This window comes from Dromiciops gliroides, chromosome 2, assembly GCF_019393635.1.
Source record: "Dromiciops gliroides isolate mDroGli1 chromosome 2, mDroGli1.pri, whole genome shotgun sequence".
NCBI classification, from domain to species: Eukaryota; Metazoa; Chordata; class Mammalia; order Microbiotheria; family Microbiotheriidae; genus Dromiciops; species Dromiciops gliroides.
Window position 1 is genome coordinate 279,808,317 of NC_057862.1, and position 21,834 is coordinate 279,830,150.

A 21,834-nucleotide genomic window follows, 5' to 3' on the forward strand; every position below is an offset into this window, starting at 1 on the left:
GTTGGGTAGGAAATACCATGTTGACCATTCCTCAGACCTTTTTGAAGCCACAATAGCTCTCATGCAGATGACCATCTTCCAAGTGAAGGATCAGTTGGGTAAAGAGGACTATGGCAAGATTCTTGCCAGCAATGACTAAGAGAGAGATCACCCTGTGATTGTCACAAGAAAACCTGTTTCCTTCCCTTTATAGAGATGAACAGTGGAGGAATCCTAGAACCCTTGGGGGATAATTTTCTCTTGCCATATAATCTGTAATTTTCAGTCATGACCTCTTAATAGATTTTGTAGGTCTCTCGTGGGATGGAATCAGCACCAGGTGCTTTGCCTGATGGGATTCACTACCTCTTGTTCAGTTGGAGGTTTGTCTGATGATTTGGGCTTTTCTTGGTCCTAATGCGACACCATCTTCTCACAATCCTGCTTAGCTAAATTTTAGCAAAAATCTTTTTTTGGGAGGAGGGCAGGGCAATGAGGTTGAAGTGACTTGCCCAGGGTCATACAGCTAGTAAGTGTCAAGTGTTTGAGGCCGGATTTGAACTCAGGTCCTCCTGACTCTAGGGCTGGTGCTTTATCCACTGTGCCGCCCAGCTGCCCCTTAGCAAAGATCTTGATAAAGCATATCATACTATTCTTGTGGAAAATATAGACAATAATGCAATTGATAGCTTTAGAACTGATTGTCTGTCTGGCCTAAACAAGCAGTTGTTAATGATTTGATGCCAGTGTGGGATGGGGCTTTCTGTGAAGTATTCCAGAGATTGTTTTGCTTAGCCTTGAGCTCTTTAACATTTTTATTGATAACTTCAAAAAGAGGCATAGATAGTATGTCATCAAATTTGCAAATAACACAAATCTGTGAGGGAAAGCTAACATAGCAGATTACAGGTAGGACTCAAAAGCATCTTGACATACCAGAGCATGGACTGAATCAAATGAAATGAAACTTGGTAGAGATAAATCTAAATGTTTATTCTTAGGTACACACAAAAAAAAGAATAACTTCAGAAATATAAGATGGAGGAGACATTATTAGACAGTAGTTCTTCTTAAAAAGACCTGGGAGTTTTAATGGAGTACAACTTTAATAAGAGTCAACAGTGTGTACTAGCTGTGTGACCCTGGGCAAGTCACTTAAGCCTCTTTGCCCAGCAAAAAAAAAAAAAAAAAGTCAGCAGTGTGATATGACAGTAAAAAAGCTAATGTAATCTTTTTCTACATTAAGAGAACATACCTTTGCTGATTAGAGAAATGCAAATTAAAACATGACTGAGGTATCATGCCATACCTATCAGATTGGGCAACGTGACAGAAAAGAAAAATGACAAATATTGGAGGGGATATGGAAAAAAAATTGGAACATTAGTGCCTTGTTGGTAGAGTTGTAAACTGGTCCAGCAGATTGAGAAAGCAGATCAAAACCATGTCCAAAAGGCTATAAAACTGTGCATACCCTTAGACTTATCAATACCACCTACTATGTCTCTCTCTACCCCAAAGAGATCAAAGAAAAGGAAAAGGACCTATGTATACAAAAATGTTTATAGCGACTCTTTTTGTGGTGGCAAAGAGTTGGAAAGTGAGGGGATGTCCATCAATTGGGGAATGGCTGAACACTTTGTGGTATATGATTGTGATAGAATACTATTTTGCTATAAGAAATGACGAGCAATGTGCTTGCAGAAAAACCTGGGAAGCCTTACATAAACTGATGCAAAGTAAAATGAGCAAAACCCAGAGAACGTTGTACACAGAACAGCAATATTGATCATTATCAGCTTGGAATGACTTAGCTATTCTCATCAATACAATGGTCCAATACAATTCTGAAGGATTTATGTTGAAAAATGCTATCCCCCTCCAGAGAAAGAACTGATAAAGTCTGAATGCCAATTAAAGCATAATTTTTTACATTTAAAATTATTTTTTTATTTTGGGGTCTGTGTTTTCTTTTGCGGTATGGCTAATATGGAAATGTTTTGCATGACTACATGAGTATAATCTATATCAAATTGCTTGCCTTCTCAATGAGGGGGTAAGGGAAAGTGGGAGTGAGAGAATTTGGAACTCAAAATCTTAAAAAAAGACAAATATTAATGGGGCAGCTAGGTGGCACAGGAGATAGAGCACTGGCCCTTGATTCAAGAGGACCTGAGTTTGGGGCAGCTAGGTGGCACAGTGGATAGAGCACCGGCCCTGGAGTCAGGAGTACCTGAGTTCAAATCCGGCCTCAGACACTTAACAATTACTAGCTGTGTGACCCTGGGCAAGTCACTTAACCCCAATTACCTCACCAAAAAAAAAAAAGAGGACCTGAGTTCAAATCTGGCCTCAAATACTTGACACTTACTAGCTGTGTGACCTTGGGCAAGTCAATTAACCCTCATTGCCCCCCCCCAAAAAAACCCCACAAATGTTAACATTTGCATTTACATATAATTGAGAAAAAATAAAATGAAAATGAAATTTTTTAAAAATTTAAGAGAACATACTTTCCAAGAATTACAAGTTAATTTTGTTAAATGTTCAAAGAACAATTAATTCTAATATTATGTGAGTTCTTTGCAAAAATAGGAAAAAAGTATACTATCAAATTCTTTTGATAATTCAAATGTGATCTTTATAAAACTTAACCAGAGAGAGATAATTCAGAGAAAGAAAAGGAGACCAATATCTCTAATGGATATCAAGACAAAAATAATTAATAAAATGTTAGCCAAAAAAGTTCAAAGTATTTAAAAAGATTAACTGCTATGACATTAAGAATGTATGGGAGGGGCAGCTAGATGGCGAAGTGGATAGAGCACCAGCCCTGGAGTCAGGAGTACCTGAGTTCAAATCCGGCCTCAGACACTTAACACTTACTAGCTGTGTGACCCTGGGCAAGTCACTTAACCCCAATTGCCTCACTAAAAAACAAAACAAAAATGTATGGGAGGGGCAGCTAGGTGGTGCAGTGGGTAGAGTACCAGCCCTGGAGTCAGGAGTACCTGAGTTCAAATCTGGCCTCAGATACTTAACACTTACTAGCTGTGTGACCCTGGGCAAGTCACTTAACCCCAATTGCCTCACTTTTAAAAAAAAGAATGTATGATTGGCTGAATACAAGAAAAAAAATAAACATAAATGACCATATAAATAAGAGAAATAATTAAAAATCACATGATTATGTTAATATGTGCGGAAAAAAGTTTTGAAGCAACACAACACATTTCTGCTAAAAGTCCTAAAACATGTAGGAATAAATTAATCTTTTCATAATATTGTAAATGGTAATTATTTTAAAACAAAAGACATTATAGGCAAGGAGAAATATTAGAGGCCTTTGCAGTAAGAGCAAAGATAAAACAAGGATGTCCATTATCACCATTATTACTTGGCAACATGCTAGAAATGCTGGCTGTAGGAATAAAACAGGAATAGAGCAATTAGCATATGTAAAGAATAAACTGTCCCTCTTTGCAGACAATATGATGGTTTTATAGCGAACCCTAAGATTTCAACTGAAAGATCAATTGAATGAATGACTTCAGCAATGTAGTAAAATATAAAATAAACCCTCAAAATCATAATCTTTTCTGTCTGATACCAAAAAAAGCCAGATGCAGATGCAGATGCAGAGTGACATAAACAGAAGCGGGAGAATAGTTTGTATAGCAATTACAACATTGAAAAGGAAAACTACTTTATAAGACTTAACATTGATCAATGCAGTGTCAAGTTGATACTCCAGAGGACCAATAATAAAGCATGTTATCCAGAGGCCACTAGGTGGCACCGTGGACAGAGCTCTGGGCCTGGAGTCAGGAAGATAGCTTAAATATAGCTTCAGACACTAGTTGTGTGACCCTGGGCAAGTCAATAACCTTTGTTTGCCTCAGTTTCCTTAATTTTAAAATGGGGATAGTACCAGCACCGTCCTCACCGAAGATCAAATTAGATATGTGTAAAGCACAATGTCTGGCACATATAGTAGGTACTATATAAATACTGATTCCCTTCCACTTCCCTATCTCCCCCAACTCCTGACAGAGAAGTGATATGCCAGCCTCAAAATGAGATATACATTTTTAGATGTGGCCAGTGTGTGAGTATTTGACACAAAGGAAGGTTTATTTTATTTTTTAATTTTGGGGGAAAATTCAATAGGGAGAGGAGAGTTGGATAATATTGGTGTTTGTCAAATACAGAATAACAAAATAAAAACCATTTTAAAAATTAAAAAAATATGAGGGGGTAAACTAGATGATCTAAGGTCACATCCAACACTAAATATATGATTTTATAATTTCCTATCTGTTCGCTTATATTTATCTCATTCCTTGTGTCTGGAACAGATTCCCCTTTAAGTTTGCTGAAGTTCCCCTTTTCTTTCAAGATCCATCTCCTCCAGGAAGCCCTCATCCTTCCTCTCCTTCCCTCCCCCAACTAAAAGAGCAACCTGACTTATCAAATTTCTCCTATCACTTTTCCTGGATCCTTTTATTTTTTTTATGACATGTTAGTCTCTTTTGTATGATAGTTTTTTGCATACTTGTCTCTACCTCATTTCCATCTTTATGGACTGAAATCAAATTAATGCTACCATTGCCTCTGAAATGGCCCTGTCAGTGAATTGCTCTGTTGTTCCACCCACCATCTTTTTCTTTTTTCTTTTCTAGGCCTTAACTGTCTCTATGACCATCATTCCCCTATATGTATTGTCTCTTACATTATAATGTAAGCTTCCTGAGGTCAGGAACTCTCGATTTTGTGTTTGTCTTTCCAGGGCTTAGCATAGTGCTTTGGCATATGGTTAAGTGCCTCAATTCCTTCATACAGCACAAGATTCTTGAGATCAGGGACTTTGTTGTATCTTTCCTTATATCCTTGGTGCCTACCACTAGGGAGCACCTAATAAATGTTTATTGTGCTGAAGTAGTTTTTTTTTTTTTTACTTCATCTTGAATTATGAGATTCTGAAGCATTTTTGTCTTTGTTGTCTCCTCCACTAAACTCTTCCTCATAACAGCAAAAAGAGTTGCACCAAGTTGACCCATGCAGCAGATGTTTCTGACAGTGTATCTTAACATTCCACATCTCTGGTTACCCCAATACTCTACTTAGAAGAGGGAGATGGTGTTTCATCATTTATTCTGGAACACAGACTAGTCACTACTCTAGCCTTAAGGAACCACTATTTGATTCAGTGAACTTTGGCACTGAACCTGCTTCCATTTCCACCAAGGAGCCCCTCTACTCTGAGGCACAGAGAAGTCAAGGGACTTTCCCACAGTCACAGAGCTAATAAGTATCTAAAGAAGGATTTGAATTCAGGTCTTCCTCACTCTAGGTCCATCACAATCTACTGTGCCGCCTAGATGTCTCTAAAAAGAAGAGGACAAAGGGAAATTTAAAGGAGGGTATGTTAAGAGAAGACTTTAGTCCCAAGCAAAACAAACTCTAAGGATGCACAAAGATACTAAGTACTCTTTTTGAGGTAGCAAAGAATGAGAATCCAATGTGATACTCATCAATTGAGGGATGACTGAACAAGGAGGTGCAGAAATGCGAAGGAATACTAATATGCTTTTTATAATAAGAAACAGTGAAGGGAGGGGAAGCTAGGTGGCACAGTGGATAGAGCATCGGTCCTGGACTCAGGAGGACCTGAGTTCAAATATGGCCTCAGACCCTTGACACTTATTAGCTGTGTGACCCTGGGCAAGTCACTTAATCCCAATTGCCTCACCAAAAAAAAAAAATAGCGAAGGGGATGGTATCGAAGAAACCTAGGGAGGGTTGAATGAATTCATGTAACATGTGAAGTAAGCAGAAACAGAACAATTTATACATTGAAACAATATTTTTAAAATGTGTGACTTTAAAAGAATTAGGAACGCCAATATGCATAATGATTAATAATGATTCCAGAGGACTAGTGATGAAACTTGCTACCTACCTCTTGCCAGAGAAATAAAAGACTTAGAGCATAGAATGAGAAATATAATATAGTGTATAATATGTAATAGATATAGTCTTTTTGACGTGGTCTATGCAGAAATTTGTTTTGTTTGATGAGGAAACTTGCTTTGCTAGACAATTAAATAAAAAAAGAAAAAGAGAGCCAATAACCAGAGACAGACTATCTTGGTCCTGAACCTATATAAACATCTTGGTTGTGTATTGCATTCACATAAATTATTACTGGAGTCATGGTGATTTATTGTTCAATCAATCAATAAGAATTCATTAAGCACCTACGATGAACTAGGTGCTAGAGATAAAAAAATAAAAAGAAAAGTCTGTGCCCTACAGAAGTGAACATTTTATCAGCAGGTCCTATCACAGAATGGCTGAAAACAGTAATGCCTCCTCTATATATCTTCCAAGTCCCCCTTTCCTCACCTCATCCAATCATAGGGACTGAAAAGAAGGCAAAGCAGTATCAGGTCACACTGATGCAAATGCCTAGAAATCATTGTGCATTTCTCCCATCGGGTCTTATTGATATGATAAATCACCATTACCTAAAGCCCATCTCACCCGGTGGAGAGAATGAACTACTGGTTCTATTCTTCAACTCGCTCCTGACTCAGTGACTTAATACTCCCTAACCCTGTGTGGGAGCATGGGATAGAGATTATTATCCTCACTTAGGCCAAGAGAAATTGTCACGATATCATGAGTTTAAAGGGTTAAAAATCCATTTAAGCAATTACTAGAAAGGATATAAAGAGAGATAAGTACCTTGTGTCTCTGGAGTCAGAAGAATTGGGTTCAAATTCCATCTCTAACAATTTCCTACCATTTTGGGGAAGCCACTTGACATCCCTGGACCATTTGTAAAAAGAGAGGGTTGGACCAGATGGCCTCTGAGGTCATTTCCTATGATTCTGTGATCCATTTTTTTTCTAGTGAAGATTGTGTATGATTGTTAGGAAAAGACTACATTTCCCAGACTACTGTGGGCCCAAGGTACAAGTCAGAAAGGACCAAGTAGGAGTATCAGATTTAAAAAAAAATTATAATGAAAGAAGAAATACATGTTCTGTGAAAATGAAGAGCCTATATTAATGCAGAAATACATTTAATGTGATTGTACATATATAACCTATATCAGATTGTTTTCTGTCTTGGGGAGGGAGATGGGGAGGGAGAAAAATTTGGAACTAAACATCTTATGAAAATAAATGTTGAAAATGAAGAGCAAAGGCAGGATCTGCAGCAACCGGGCTGTAACAATGACAGCAGCAGTGGCATTGATAGCCAGTAATGCCTGAGGCTTTCTGATCTGAGGCAGGATCTACAGCAATTGTGGTGACCTGACTGGCCTGTTCAGATGAATGGGGGTTGACAGACACTGGACTAGGTGTATGGAAGAAGTCCCACTTTCACGCACATTTCACAGGCTTTTCTACTGACATTAGGGGTTTGTTCCTCGCTTCTGGACTTGAGTCCAGGTGTCATCTAACTTAACTGTTTTTATAAGAAATCTATTGTGCTTACAATGCTAATTGGTTGTCTTGCTTGTTACTATATAAGCTGATTCTAAAGATAAGGTTAGTTCAGAGTAGTGAGAGGGAGCTGGAGGTCTTTCTGTGGGGGTATGCTAGATAAAAGAAAAATTATTATCGATGTCTCATAGATTGAATCTGATTTGTCTGGGAAGGTGAGAAGGGCACATATTCACAATGAAACAGAATGGCACATTGCTTTGTGCTATTTTGGCATTCAAGACTTACCAATGTGACTTACCAGGGTTGCAGGTCTTTCAGTTTTACTTTTTGAAAAAATAGGATGGCTTATGACTCCAAGAAATTTGAAAGGCAGAGAAAGAAAATTGAAAACTGCCTCAGTAGTCCAAATGAGAAGAGGGGTGCAGTTATCCAATCAAACTGAAATCACTACAGCCTCATACATTTACTTCTGTCTGAAAGACAAGACTGTTTATAACAAACAATCCCATACCAGCTCCCATGCATGTCTGCATTTTGCAAACAGGCAGAAGTTAATAACCTGCCCAGAGTGACATGCCAGACAGTTACACTAGAGACATGATGAGGAATTTTCTTTATCTTCGTAAGAGACCCCTGATCCAAGCATCGTTCCCTCTATGTTTCCAAGTAACAACTCTACCAAACACAGTTAATGATTTATACTACATTAGGTTACATTGTCCTAAGGAGATTCTGGAAAACTACTTGGGAGATATATAGGCCAGTGATTTTTCATGTTCTCATCACATTTTGATGGTTTTGATATATTCTCCCTCCGGGGCTGAGAGGAGGAAAACACTGTTTAGATTATATTGGGGCCCATATGGAAAAGACATATTTCCCAATATATTTTGTTCAGAGTGATTGTGCACATTTGTAAAGCACATGTGAAAAATGCCGAGTACAATGGATGTGAAATCTTGGTGGTTGTGAGAACAGACGTATAATATATCACAGAGCAAGGGAGGGGCTTGCCAAAACTGAGCCTGCTAGACCTATAACACTTCTTTCACTCTGGACCAGAACTGGAGCATTGAAAATGAGTCCAGAAGCTTGGACTGGGCTTAGAAAGGCCCCTAGTCCATATCAATCCTCTTGCCCTCAAGCAGTACCACACCCGACCTGTCCCAAAGAAATTTTTAAAAAACATTATGAGCCTGTCATAGGATCATATATCTAGACCAGAAAGGGACCCTTGAGACCACCTAATCCAAACCACTCATTTTACAGATGAGGTAACTGAGACCTGGGAACGTTCAAGTCTGGGGTCTTGGGTCATATTAGAAGCATGATTTGAACCCAGGTCCTGACTCTAGAGCCAGTGCTTTCCTGAAAGATCATTAAGTCTGGTCTCCTCATTTACTGAGCTCCTAAATTGAAACGACTTGCCCTAAATCAAGCCCAGGTCATCCCCCTTCTTTTCCTACTGTGCTCTTTCTGCACACAAGGTAGAATATAATATGTACTTAGAACAGGTCTCAACAGAGAAGGGTGAGAATTGCCAGGAAAACTGCAGCACCTTATAGCTGAGTGAATCATGTAAGACCACATAGAGGAGGAGGCACCTGAGTAGGTTCTTAAAGAAAGGAAAATATTTCAACAGACTTGGTGTGTTCCAGACAGGAGGATGACCTGCTCTCCTGAGTAGTGAGTCCCTGGCTAGGGCCACCATTTCCTGAGGAGCCCCAGTCATGCTCACTCCTAAGATCAACTCACTTTCCTGACATCTCTGCCTCTTTACAAGAAGCCTCATCCCCTCTCTTCTTCCTCTTCCTCTCCTCCTCCTCCTCCTCATTCTTCTCACTCTCATTCTCCTCTTCCTTTTCCCTTTTCCAACTCCCCTTTATGTTTTATCTCCCTATATCAGAATGTAAGCCCCTTAAGAGTAGAGACTACATTGTTTTCTTATATTTGCATTCCCAGTGTTTAACACAGTTCCTGGTTCCTCATAAGCAATCATCTATCCATTTAGCTTTCTCTATCCATCTATCTACCCATCTCGATTTCTATCTCTACTCTCTACTTCTATCTTTATATTTTACCCATCTATCTATTTCTCTAACTGCAGGGAGGTGGGAGAGGGTGGAAGCTGTTAAAGTTATAATAGGGAGCCACTGGAGTTTACTGAGAAATAGAGTAACGTGGTCAAATCTGTGCTCTAGGAAAATCACTTTGGCAGCCATATGGAAAAATTGGCAAGGGAAATTAATAGGAAATTATTACAGTAGTCTAGATGAGAGGCAGTATATTCATTCATCCATCCACCAGTTCTTTCACAACATTTACAATATAGGCTTTAATCTACAGATTGGTTCCTTTCTCTGTAAAATCAGCAGTTGAAATATAAGGAGGGATTCTCATTTTTATGCCATGGACCCCATTTGGCAGTGGTTGAAGTCTATGGACCCCATCTCAGAATAAGGTTGTAAATGGACAAAATAAATACATAGGATTACAAAGGAAACCAACTCCATTGAAATAGCTGTCAAAATATTAAAAGTTCCAATTCTCTGAAGCCCCTGAAATACATCTACAGACCCAAAGGGTTCATGGAGAACCCCAGACCTAGATAACTTATAAGGTTCTTTCAGCTAGAACCTAAGTCCCACAGAGGTTAAGTGATTTGCCCAAAGTCACCCAGATACTAATTTGTAGAAACAGAATTTGAACCCACATCTTCTGAATCCAAATCTAGCACTCTTCTAACCATATCATGGCACCTCTTGAATTTATATTTGTGCTAGTTGCAGTTAAGTGCGACAGGCCAGAAGCAGGAATATAAATGCGGGTTCCAATAGGGCCCTTATTTTATCCATTATTGAGGAATTTTAGGCAGAAGAAGAAATGGGCCAGATTCAGGCATGGTTTCAAGGCACCTGATTGCCTCTCCTGTGCCTAGGGAGGACTAAAGTAGAGACCAAGGAGTGTTTTGGAGTCTGTGCACTCTGCACAGCACTGTTACAACCTATTGCAAAAAGGGCAAGATTGGATCAATCTTGGCAATCAGAAAATAATGGGAAAGAAGAGAACCTAAAAGGAAGAAGATTTATGTCTATCTGGTCTATGAAATTTGCTATATATCTATACATAAACACTGAAATGCATTCCTAGTTAATAGTTCACTTCAGACTAAGCACATCTCCAGGAAAGGGATTTGCTATAGGTGATGAAGTGGGCATAGGAGCCAAAAATAAAGTATAAGTATGATCGACAAATGCTATGGTTATTATTCTGGAAAAGTCTAATTGTTCCATTATATTTCCCTCTGGGGCATTTCCCACTCCGGAATCGGGGCAATTTCTTCTCAAGCTAACTCCACCAGTCAACAAGCATATATTCCTGGAATTGTGCTAAGCACTGGGAATACAAAGAAAGGCTAAAAACCAATCAAACAAGCAAAAAAAAAGTTCCTCTTCTAAAGGAGCTCACAGATTGGTTTTGAAGCTCCCAATTTATATTGGAAAACAGTAAGAAAGAATTAACAATAGACAATTTAACATTGTAAAATGTAGCTACAGAAACTATTAGATGGATTTTCTTCGGTTTCAGCAAAATCAATCCAGATTGCAATGCCCACTGTGCCACTGTGATTAATACTGTTTGAAGCCTCCTTTGGGATGCACGTGCATGTGCGTGCGCGCGCGCGCGCGCGCACACACACACGCACACAAGCCCGGTTGTTGTTTCTGGCACAGAGAGTCTGGTGATTTAGCAGCCTTCGTGACAAAAGTGAAAGTTCTCTTGCTATGTGCACAGTGACATCTATTCCAGATGTGCAAGACGCTCAGGATGCCCAGTTGTTTCATATACCTCGGCCTTAGGGCACTTTGGCTCCAAGCAACATTACCTGGAGTGAGTGACAGTAGAACTACTGATAAAGGAAAGACTCAGAGTATGCCCTGGCTTCTGGTGACAACAAAGAGAAAATCTTATTCTAACAGGGAAATGACTCAACTTTGGGGGAGGGGGAGTTGGGATGGAATTTGTCTTCTAGGCAAAGAGTTTTCAATTGGGCACAAATTAGAATTTCCTTTCTCCAATCTCTCTGCTCAGCTGGTTTTGGAGTACCATATTATCTACTTATGAGATCACATGCTCTTATAATTTTTGTGTGTGTGTGTGAGGCAATTGGGGTTAAGTAACTTGCCCAGGGTCACACAGCTAGTAAGTGTCAAGGGTCTGAGGTCAGATTTGAACTCAGGTCCTCCTGAATTCAGGGCCGGTGCTCTATCCACTGCACCACTTAGCTGCCCCTCTTTTAATTTTTAATTGTTTTTTCATTTAAATTTTTTCTCCCTTTCCCCTCAGACCCCATTGAGAAAACTATTTAAAAAAATGAAACCCTCATAGTAAATGTACATTTCTATACTGACCCTATTCAAAAATATATGTCTCTGGGGGCAGCTAGGTGGAGCAGTAGATAAAGCACTGGCCATGGATTCAGGAGGACCTGAGTTCAAATGTGACCTCAAACACTTGACACTAGCTGTGTTACTCTGGGCAAATCATTTAACCCTCGTTGCCCCACAACCCCCCCCCCCCCAAACAAACATTATATGTATGTATATGTATATATGTGTATATATATATGTATGTATGTGTATACATATATATATATATATACACATATACATATGTCTCATTCTACATCCATCACTTCTCCATCAGAGAGTGGGTAACATATTTCAATCACTGGTCCTCTGGAGGCTTTCAAAAGCGGTTTGTTTTTATTACTGTTGTTACTATATAAATTATTCTCCTGGTTCTGCTCACTTCGCTCTGTACCATTTCATTCAAGTCTTCCAAGGTTTCTGTGAAACCATCCCCTTCATCACTGTTTATGGCACAATAGTATTCCATTACATTCATATGCCATAATTTGTTCATCCATTACCCAATTGATGGGTGTCCCATTAGTTTTCATTTCTTTGCTACTACAAAAGAGCTGCTATAAATATTGTTGTTCATTTGGGTTCTTTGCCTCTTTCTTTGATATCTTTGGGGTGGAGGCTTAGCAATGGTATTGCCAAACCAAAGGGTATGCAGAGTTTAGTGACTTTGGGGGCATAACTACAAATTGCTTTCCAGAATGGTTGGACCAGTTCACAACTCTAACCAATAGTGCATTAATGTATCTGTTTTCCCACAACCCCTCTAACACTTGTCATTTTCCCGTTTTGCCTGCTTTGCTAATCTGATGGCTATGAATAGAACCTCAAAGTTGCTTTAGTTTGCATTTCTCCAGTTTGGAGCATTTTTTAGAGATTATTGTTGGTTTGGTTTTCTTTCTTTCAAAATTGTTTGGGGCAGCTTCGTGGCGCAGTGGATAGAACACTGGCCCTGAATTCAGGAGGGCCTGATTTCAAATCCAGCCTCAGACCCTTGACACTTACTAGCTGTGTGATCCTGGGCAAGTCACTTAACCCCACTTGTCTCACCAAAAAAAAACAAAAACAAAAAAACCTCCAAAATTGTTCATATTCTTTGAACATTTATCAATTGGTGAATGAATCTAATTCTTACAGATTAGAATCAGTTCCGTATGTCTTAGAAATGAAAGCCTTATAAAAGAAACTTGCTGCAATTTTTTTTCTTAGTTATTTGTTTCCTTTTGGGTTTGTCTACATTGGTTGTTCTATGTGTAAAAACTTTTCAAATTTTTTGTGAACAGAATTGTACATTTTATCTTCTGGGATTTTCTCTATCCTTTTTTGGTCATGAACTCTTCCCTTATTCATATATTTGAAAAATTATTTTCTTCCTTGCTCCTCTAATTTGTTTATAATATCGCCTTTAATGTCTTGGTCATCTAGCCATCTGGAGTTTATCTTGATATACAGTGTGAAATGTTTCTATACCTTGTTTCTTCCAGACTTTTCCAATTTTTCTTAGCAGCTTCTGTTAAAACAAAACAAAAAACGAACAAAAAAACCCACAAATAATTCCTTTCCCAGAAACTGGGGTCTTTGGATTTATCAGACACTAGACTACCATGTTCATTTGCTTCTGTGTGTTGGTACCTAATCTATTCCACTGGCGGACCTCTCTGATTTTTAGTTAGTATTAAATCATTTTGTAGAATTTAAGATCAGATACTTCTAGGACTTCCTTCTGATCTACTTTTTTCATTACTTCTCTTAAGATTCTTGGCCTTTTGTTCCTCTGGATTAATTTCATGATGATTTTTTTCTAGTTCTATAAAATGATGCTTTGGTAGTTTGATTGGGATAGGTTAGTTAATTTAGGAAGTATTGCCATTTTATTATATTGACTTGGCCTGCCCATGGGCAATTAATATTTCTCCAATCATGTAGATCTTTATTATGTAAAAGAGTGTTTTATAGAAGTATTCTAATAGTTCCTGTGTGTCCCAAGTGTTTTATACATCCTATAGTTATTTTAAATAATAACTTTAAAAAGAACCCACAGTGACCTCCACAATACTAAGAGATGTTAGAATTGGAATTTATTGGAAATAGTTTTACTTAGAATTAAATAGAAGGGGGATAATGGACTTGATTACCTTGAAGAAATTTGTAAGGAAATTTCTAAATTTCTAATTCCTCTAATGACCCCAAGCTTCTCCAGGAAATAAAGACTCATATTTTAGTATTAATATTTATTTAGAAAATATAGCAAGAAAATGAGTTCCAACATTTCCCTCTAATGCCTAGGAGGTGCACTCTTCCCTGTGCCACCTCAGTCCCTGATCAGAGAAGCCTCAACCTTAAAGCATTTGCTATAATGCATTTGCCCTAACATGTTCACTCCTGGGTGCTTCAGCACCCAGGACAATCTCTCCCTTACTTGTAGAACTCAGCATCTTGACTGTCTGAAAACTCCAGCACGGACTGCTGTTCACTAACATTTAGCACCTTTTGGTGCTCTCAAGGTTTCAGCCTAGTTTATTCCATTTCCAATCCTCCTTCACCTAAGACAGGAAAAAATAGAAACAACAATGAAAGAAGTTACAGCAGGGCCACAGGCTCATGACTTCATATCAACCCAAGTGGGGAGAGTTATTCTCTCCTTGGAGGCTTACAATAGTCCTTGCCTCCTCAGGCAAACATAATCAGGCAGGCAAATGAGAGGAATCCCTTTGGCTGGTTAGTGCCTTTGGAACGCACATCCATTTCTGGACCTGCTATGTTTTCACCATGCAGTAGACATATAGGAAACAGGCACAGAATAATTATGCGTGCTCTGAAATGGAGAACAAGGACCTCCATTATATGTTATTATGCAATTACAGAAGCAAATTAGTTAAGCTTCTTCATGTGGTTCGACAGCAGACACAGTACTCTTTATGTACGAGGTTTCCCTTGGTTGGGTCCCTATTATATCTATACACATATACATAAATATGGAGGTAAAAATACGTATGCATATATATACATGTTTCCATATATACATACATATATATGTATTATAGTTTGTAAAACACTTTCACACCTATTATATCATTCGATCTTCAAAACAGCTCCATGAAGGAGGCTGGGGCAGATATTAAAAACCCCATTTTATGAAGGAATACACTGAAGTTCAAAGAGGTTGCAACTTTCCCATACAACCAGAGTCCCTATCAGAGTTGGACAGGATCTCAGAAACAATCCAGTCCAACTCCAACCTGAACAAGTATTCCCCTTAGAGTAGCTCTCACAAGTGGTCATTCATACTCCGCTAGGAGCCTTCTGATGAGGGGGTGCCCACTGCACTCTAACAGTTAGGAAGTTTTTCCTTAAAATAAACCTAAATCTGTGGCAGCTAGGTGGCGCTGTGGATAAAGCACCGGCCCTGGATTCAGGAGGACCTGAGTTCAAACTCGGCCTTGGACACTTGACACTTACTAGCTGTGTGACCCTGGGCAAGTCACTTAACCCTCATTGCCCCACAAAAAAATTCTTTAAATGAACTCAAATCAATGTTTCTGCAACTTTCCCTCAGAACTCCTGGTTCCACCCTCTGGGGCCAGAGCAAATACAGTCTTTCTTCAATCCAACACCTGTTCAAATAGTCAAGGACCACTACTCAGTTTCCCCTCAATCTTTTCTTCTCCAGGTTAAACATTCACTAGTTCTCATTTTATCATTCTGGATAGCCTCTGGACCAGGACTGTTGTGGGCCACATGTTTGGCACCTCCACTCTGGCCTCTCTCAGAGCTGAGACTAGATCACAAATCTCTTCTTTCCCCTTGACCAAAGTTTCCCTGCTTCCCTGGATAGGGAGGGGAGAGGGAGGTGGAAACCAAGGCCAGGATAGGTCTGCTATAGGGAAGGATATGATGCTATGCCTCTGGATAAGGACACAGTCCATCTGTCAGTGGGATTGTGGTCCAAACTTAAGTATCCTCACCTAGTCCTGTGTGGACTGTGACATAGTTAAAGGGACCAGAATAACTCATCTTATCCTTATCCCACTAGCCTATAAATTTGAGTAGAGCATGGATCCTGTCTGACCTTTGCACAGGCTTCTTAATCATCAATTCCCATAGGTGATGTCACCTATTGTCCTATGAAAAAGGTGAGACAAACATACCCAGGACCTGGACCAGGAGGGAACCATCTGCCACCTCCACCAGTCATTGTCTGAGTCTTTCAGTTAATTTATAAAGAGCAGTAACCCCCTGGGGATTCGAAATTCAAAAAGGCACCTTGCTATTCAACCTGTTAGGTTATTCTATAAGCCTAATTCTGTCCCTTGAGTTCACTGGTTCACAGTAACACAGCCTTTCAAGCTCATAGGTTACCTTATCTAAACCTCTCATTTTGCAAATGAGAAAACTGAAACCCATCAAGGCAAAGTGATTTGACAAAGGTGACACAAGAAGAAAATAGGTAGTCAGGATTTGGACTCAAGTCCTGTGACTGCATATCCAGTGTTTTATCATTATACCACAAACATAATTATGGACTGGCATCCCCCTCACAATAACAATAATAATGACAACAATAGTGTCATTAAAACAAATAATAAAAATGATAATGCGGGGGCACCTAGGTGGCAAAGTGGATAAAGCACCAGCCCTGGATTCAGGAGGATCTGAGTTCAAATCTGGCCTCAGACACTTGACACTTACTAACTGTGTGACCCTGGGCAAGTCACTTAAACCCAATTGTCCGGCAAAAAAAAACAACCAAACAAACAAAAAACGATAATGCTATTATTCATATCAATATCAATAGATTGGATTTCTTTAGCACTTTAAGGTTTACAAAGGGCTTTTAGCACAATAACCCAACAAAGTAGGTAATGCAAGTTCATTTTATTAAGGAGGAAATAGAGGCTCTGATTGGCTAAATGTCAAAGCCAGCATTTGAACCCAGGTCTTCTGTCTCTAACTCCAGGCTTCTTCCTAGTAAAATATTTACCTCCCAACACCAAGATTTTTCATAGAGTCATATTTGATGAGAATTTCAGAGCTAGAAGGGATCTTAAATATCATTACCCTTATATTATTGATAGGGAAACTGAAGGCCACAGAAGGGCAGTGATTTGCCCAAAATGGCTCAGCAAATGAGACACTAATTAGACCCTGTAAGATAGTATTGAGGGGAACACTGATATAGTAAGGGTCCATAAATCCTTGTGCATACTATGATGCCTATCTTTTCATGGAATATTTTCTTAATGGTTACTAATAGTATAAATACTATCATGTGGGGGATCCCAAAATTGACATTAAAAACAAGTCCTTTTGCTCGGGAAAGTTTGGGGACTGCTCTAATTTATCCATTTGATAAACTTGCTTTTGTTTATTAAATGTTCTTGCAGTGAGGCCTACATGTATGTTGGCATCGTCGACTCTCCCTGTTCTACCATGCCCTTGCCTGGTTAGGGCTCTTGGTGGCACTTCAGCCTTACTCCCTGAGCTAATGGTGATAAGGCAGGAGCCGTAGTGCAGGGTGGGAAGAGAGGATATCATCTCTCTGCCTCATCCTGCCCCATTCCCAAAAACTGGCTTAGGGAATGATTCTTGTTTTGAGAAGCCAAGAGGTCAGAAAGCTCTGCTAATTACCAGGCTTAATGTCATTTGCTTATTTTGGTCTAGCCATACTGCCCACTAAAGGTACCAAGGAATGTGGGCTTTGAAAATTCCCAGCCCCCTCTCTTGCATCTCTCCAGGACCAAATCCCTTCTTTCCTGTGATTGGTCAGGAATCCTGGGCATTATGAGATTTGCAGTTAAGCAAAAGTGACAAATAGATGTTAGGAATTTAAATAGTAATCAAGTTAGGCTTAGCTATAAATACAAGAAGATTAAAAAGGCAACATTTGATTGTTTTATAAAGTCCTTGGATTTTAAGGCAGAAAAAGACCTAGAGAGGTCATTTAAGGCATCCATCTACCTCTGGGTAGGATTGTCCCATAAAGCATTCCAGTAGATGTGTATTTTTAAATATTGCAAGGATATGTAATACATCCAGGCATACCTATTATTGTAATTACTTCTAAATTTCAAGTGGTAAGATGCAGAACTTTTTTTCCATTATGATTGACAATCAACATCCAATCCTTTCATTGTACAGAGGAAAGTGGGGATCATGGTAATATCAGTTAATGGTAGAGCCCAAGTGTCCAGTCCTGTGTGCTCTGACTGACTTCCACTATATTGATTATTTTTGAATAATAATTTATTTTTCCCAATTACATGTAAAAACAATTTTTACCATTAATTTTTAAAATATTGAGTTACAAATTCTCTCCCTTCCCCTCATCTTCCCCCTCAAGCAATTTTATATAGATTATACATATGCAGTCATGCAAAATATCTCTCCATATTAGTCATTTTGTGAAAGAAGACACAGACCAAAATCACACAACATTTTTTTAAAAAGTTAATAGTATAAGGGGCAGCTAGGTGGCGCAGTGGATAAATCACTGGCCCTGGATTCAGGAGTACCTGAGTTCAAATCTGGCCTCAGACACTTGACACTTACTAGCTGTGTGACCCTGGGCAAGTCACTTAACCCCCATTGCCCCGCAAAAAAAAAAAAAAAAAAAAAAAAGTTAATAGTATGCTTTGATCTGCATTCAGACTCCATCAGTTCTTTCTCTGAAAGCAGATGGCCTTTTTCATCCTAAGCCCTTCATAATTGATTTGGATCATTGTATTTCTAAGAAGAGCTAAGTAGATCATTATAAAATATTGCTGTTCTTTGTACAATGTTCTCCTAGTTCTGTCATTTCACTTTATATCTGTTGATGTAAATATTCTCAAATTTTTCTGAAAGGATCCTGCTCTTCATTTCTTTTAGTAAGCACAATAGTACTTCATCACAATCATACACCACAACTTGTTCAGCCATTCCCCAATTGATGGGCATCCCATCAATTTCCAGGCCTTTGCCACAACAACAATAAAAAACTGCTATAAATATTGTGTACAAATAGGTCCTTTTTTCTTTTAAAAAAAATCTCTTTGGGATACAGAGACCTAAAGGGTATGCACAGTTTAATAGTCCTTTGGGCATAGTTCCAAATTGCTCTCCAGAATGGTTGGATCAGTTCACAGCTCCACCAACAGTGTACTGCATTGATTGTTACAATTATGTCTGCAGTCTCAACTTATGCCCTATGATTGATTTTCACTGAGTTGTAATGTAGATAATATAGAATTTAAAACTGGAAGGAACTTTATAATGCATATGCAGTTGGGAAAACTATGGTCCAGAGAGGGTAAAGGACTTTCCCAAGGTCACAAAAGTTGTAAGTAGAAGAACTGGCATTTTATTCCATGTCCACCAACTCCAAATCCAGCATTCTTCCCACTATATCACCGCTCCCTATGGGTACTTACTAGGCAATGAGGATTTAAACACTGGCCATTTCCCAAACTCTAGTTAAATGTGAGCATCTTTTTAGGCACAATAAGTCAAGATGGGGCAAACATCACATCTGTGATACCAAAGATCCTAAGCATGAGTCCTAAAAAGATAGTGTAAGCCCAGCTGAAAGACTTAATGATGCCTTGCCAAGGCAAGACTATCTCAAGTCAACAACTTATGACTGTCCAGGTAAAAATGCCAGAGGCAAGAAAAAGCCTGAAGATTATTTGAAGCAAACATTTCAATAGGGATATAATGCTTTACTTAGGGATTTTGTCCATCTCCAATGCCTAGGCATTTAGCACAATTGCTGTCCTCTCAATCAAAGGGATTTGATCCCTTTGGAATCCCTGAGGCCTAGAACGCTTCCTCCTTCCACACTGCCCTCTCTCCCAGACTCCCCCAAAGCCCCAGCTTTGCCAGAGCACCCATGCTGATCCTGCTGGCCTGTCCATTCTTAGATATGACCTGTGGGCTCTCTTGACTTTCTACCAAGCAGGTTTTTAGTCTGGGCAATTCTTGAACACCTGGACAATGGACCTAGAGCATGAAGAAGGATAATAAATGCTCATCCCATCTCCCCTGGAAGACCTCCCAAGCTAGTCCATTCCACACTGGGACAGCTCTAGTGATTAGGCTGTTTTTCCTTAGATTGAACAGAAATCCATCCCTCTCTAACTTTCACTAAATGCTCCAAGTTCTTCCCTCTAGATGTAAATAAAACAAGCCCAATAACTGTTCCACCTGCCCAAAGATTGGAAGACATGTATCATGAAACCCCCAAGTATGTTGTTCAAATACACTCTGGTCCTTCAGCTGACTCTTTGTTGGCATGGGAGCTGACCTTCTCACCATCCTGCTAGCCTTCCTTGGAATGTGTCAGTTTTCTTAATGTCCTTCTTCATCTGTATTTAGAACCGAGCACTACACTAGATGTGTTCTGACAAAGGCAAGGTAAAGCAGAACTAATCCCTCTTGACACTTTTATTTGATAGAAAGTAAGCTTCTTGAGGGCAAGGACTATTGTTTTTTCTGACTTTTTATCCCCATCATCTAGCACAGTGGCTGGCACATAGTTGATGCACCCGAATGTTGCTTTTGGGAGTAGGCCACCATCTTAAGGATAGAAAACAAACCAGAGGGGCAGCTAGATGGTGCAGTGGATAGAGCACCGGCCCTGGATTCAGGAGTACCTGAGTTCAAATCCAGCCTCAGACACTTAACACTTACTAGCTGTGTGACCCGGGGCAAGTCACTTAACCCCAATTGTCTCACTAAAAAAAAGATAAAAAGAAAAAGAAAACAAACCAGAGATGATTTTCTTGCTTTGCTTTTTTCAACCAGTCCAGTTCAGTGGGCAATGGGACCTTATAGTTTCTCTTGACATAGGATTATGTCTAGCTAGGTAAATGCCACAAACTTGCTGTTCAAATCATTTCTCTTCATGGGGGTAGCTAGGTGGCACAGTGAATAAAGCACCAGCCCTGGATTCAGGAGGCCCTGAGTTCAAATCTGACCTCAGACACTTGACACTTACTCGTTGTGTGACCCTGGGCAAGTCACTTAGCCCTTATCCCCCTCCCCCCAGGAAAAAAAAAAGCAAATCATTTCCCTTCTTTGGGCCTCAGTTTCTCTAGTTCTTTTCTTTTTTTCCTCTAGTTCTAAAATGAAGGTGCTAAACTAGATGATTTCCAAGGACCTTCTCAGCTCAGTGATCCTAAAGAAAGCTCTGGCAAAACTCTTGAGCAAGGAGTGCACCCTATTTGCTACCTATAGAGAAACTCCATTTTCTCCTGTTGGCTCTGAAAACTATACCATTCTCGTAGATCCACTTTCTTTGTTTTGCCGCTTCACTTTTTAACATTTCTGACTACTGAAGATTTTTTCTTTGTGTCAACCCCAAATTAACCTTATTATAAACTTTCTTTCATTCTCTTGACCTTAGTTCGCTCAATTCCCAGCTCAAGCAAATCTCCTCTCCTGATGTCTCCCTCCCCCAAACTTTCTTTATATTTACTTTGTATTTCATAACTAGCTACATCTACCCAGTTTGTTTCCCTGAGCAGAATATAAACTTGAGGTTAGGGACTATTGTGTTGGTTTTTTTCTTCGTATCACCAATGCTCAGCATGATTTGTCCTTAACAAATGCTGATTGATTGGACAACAGCTAATATTTATGGAGCATTTTAATGTTTATAAAGTGCTTTATGTAATTATCCCATTTGATCCTGACAACAAACCCGTGTGGAAGGTACCTCAGGTATTATTATCCTCAGGTATTATTAACCAAAGCTCAGAAAAGACAAGTGATGACCTTAGTCACCTAGCTAGTGTCAGTGGCAAGATTTTAACCCCATTTTTCACATCTCTAAGTCCAGTACTCTATCCACAGAAGTCTGACTCTTAGAAAAAGTACATCAGTCAGACCCAGGGCTCCTAGGTAGAGTTTAATCCGTGGTAGGAGCACAGAGGCTCTTGAGTTTCTTGGGGAAAAAGAGAAAAACAGCTCCAGTTCACCTGTCTTTTGTA

General features: G+C 39.3%; 1 protein-coding gene across 2 annotated transcripts in view; it reads left to right on the top strand.

Moving 5' to 3' along the window:
- Positions 1–21,834, top strand: part of TIFAB (TIFA inhibitor) — a 99,844-nt gene that overhangs the window by 49,908 nt on the left and 28,102 nt on the right. The window lies entirely within an intron of this gene.